A 2508-nucleotide genomic window follows, 5' to 3' on the forward strand; every position below is an offset into this window, starting at 1 on the left:
AATCAACTCAAAAGCAGTGTTTTTTTTTTTTTTTTTTTTGGTATATGCATTTATTAGAACTAGTTTTAACAATAACCTGTGTAAATAAAGTATGTTGAACATATATCTTATACATACATATTATATATATACATGCATATATATATGCTTATAAATATATGTAAAATAGTGGATTACAGTTATAATTGAAGATATCAATATTTTCTTAAATATTTCCTTAAATCCGAAGCTAAATGTGATGAAATATGTGAGGTTTGTGTGTGTGTGTGTGTATTTGCCCCCTGTTTTGTATTGAACTATGTCCCCCAAAATGTGTGTTGAATTCCTGGCCCTTGTACATATGGATGTAATCCTGTTTGGAAACAGGGTTTTTCTTTTTTTATGTTAATGAGGTAATACCAGTGTAGGGTGAATCCTAAACTTAATCATTTCTGAGTTATAAAAAGACCAGAATAGACACAGAGACATACAGGGGAAGGGAGAGTTGGGGAAGGGAGAAAGATACCACGTGACTATGTGAGGATCTCTACAAGCTAAGAAACTGCATCGAACGAAGGAACTCCCAGGGCTGCCAGCAAGGAAGAAATTGACCCAGCAAAGAACTTGATTTGGAATTTCAGCTTCCAGAACTGTGAGAGAATTAATTTCTGTTCTTTGAAGCCACCTACTTGTAGTATTTGTGTTATAGCAGCACTAGGTAACTAAGACACCCCATATAAATACATAGGTAGATCCATACTTATTTTAAATAGTAAATTGCTATGTGTTATCTGTTATGGTATTTAAGTAGACACAATGTTATGAAAATATTGTGAAATGCAGGAAGCAAGACAAATTATATTTTAGCAAGCATCTTGGTGACCTTCCAGCCTGGCATTCCTTGTCTTCCACTGACATCTTAGGGACAGCCAAGTGTGACCTTCACGTTCTAGATTCAAGGTCTCCTCTCAGAAAAAGATGTAAGAGGAAAACACATGGTTGTTTATAGTCTGTATAGATTTTTTTACAGAAAGATTTCATCACGTTTAGTAAATGATATTTTGAGTCTCGTGTGATTGCATAAAAAAGTGGCAAATTCCTAGAGTCAAATAGAAAACTAAAATGATCTTTATTCTTTGTTTTTATTTTAAGCAATAAAAAGTAATTCCTTTGATGTTCTTACAAAAAGAAGAGAGAGACTGAGGCCTCACATATATGAGAAAAGCAAATTATTTTAATTAATCCCAAAACATAACGTCCTGTGACTACGTTTGCTTCTGGGAAGTGAATAGCAATGGTGGCATCTACATGATCAGATTTGTTGAGACCCAGGCAGACAGCTCAGATGTCATCACCAGTGTACATTGGATACTATTCTCTTTAATGAGAATAAATTGAGCAACATTTAAGGGGAGGTCAGGAAAATAATAAGTACAGGACAGGCCTAATTAAGATGAATTATTCATATACTCTGTCCTCAAGGAGTTTACAGTTTGGGGAGAAGGAGGCACAGATCTCAAAATAGGTAATTCTAACACAAGCCATAGCAAAACAGGTACTTTATAAAATCCATTGCCTTGGAGTCAATTCCAAATCATAGTGACCCTATAGGACAGAGTAGAAATGCCCCAGAGGGTTTAAAAGGAGCAGCTGGTGGAATTAAACTGCCAGCCTTTTGGTTAGCAGCCAAATGCCTAACCACTGTGCCACCAGGGTTCCAGGTGCTTTATAGCAATGTAAATTCATACTGTCAAATTGAGCAAGGAAAAGTGACTGGAAAGTAATAGAAAAATACTTTTTTTTTTTTATTGTTGTGCTTTAAGCGAAAGTTTACAATTCAAGATAGTCTCTCTTTCAAAAATTTATAGATACATTGTTATTTTATCCTAGTTGCTCTCCCTATACTATGACAGCACATTCTTCCTTTCCACCTTGGATTTTCCATGTCCATTCAACCAGCTTCTGACTCTCTCTGCCTTCTTATCTCACCTCTGTACAGGAGCTGCCTATTTAGTCTCATGTATCTACCTGAGCTAAGAAGCACACTCTTCACGAGTATCATTTTATGTCCCATAGTCCAGTCTAATCTTTGTCTAAAGAGTTGGCCTCTGGAATGGTTTTAGTTTTGGGCCAACAGAGTCCGGGGCCATGTCTTCTGGGGTCCCTCCAGTCTCAGTCAAAGCAGTAACTTTGGTGTTTTTACTAGAATTTGAGTTCTACACCCCACTTTTCTCCTGCTCCGTCGGGGACTCTCTGTTGTGTTCCCTGTCAGGGCGGTCATTGGTGGTAGCCAGCACCATGTAGTTCTTCTGGTCTCAAGCTGATGAAGTCTCTGATTTATGTGGTCCTTTCTGTCTCTTGGGCTAATAAAAAATATTCTTAAATGGAAGAAAAAACTAGAAAGTAAAAGAGGAAGAATATAAAAGAAAAGGAAGACTAGAAGCTGCTTTATCAAAATTTATCTTCAAAAATAAGACAACTAGGACTCCGGCAAGATGGCGGTCTAGGCAGAAGCACCACGCCGTCCCT

Source organism: Trichechus manatus, unplaced genomic scaffold (assembly GCF_000243295.1).
Source record: "Trichechus manatus latirostris isolate Lorelei unplaced genomic scaffold, TriManLat1.0 scaffold00059, whole genome shotgun sequence".
Taxonomy (NCBI): Eukaryota; Metazoa; Chordata; class Mammalia; order Sirenia; family Trichechidae; genus Trichechus; species Trichechus manatus.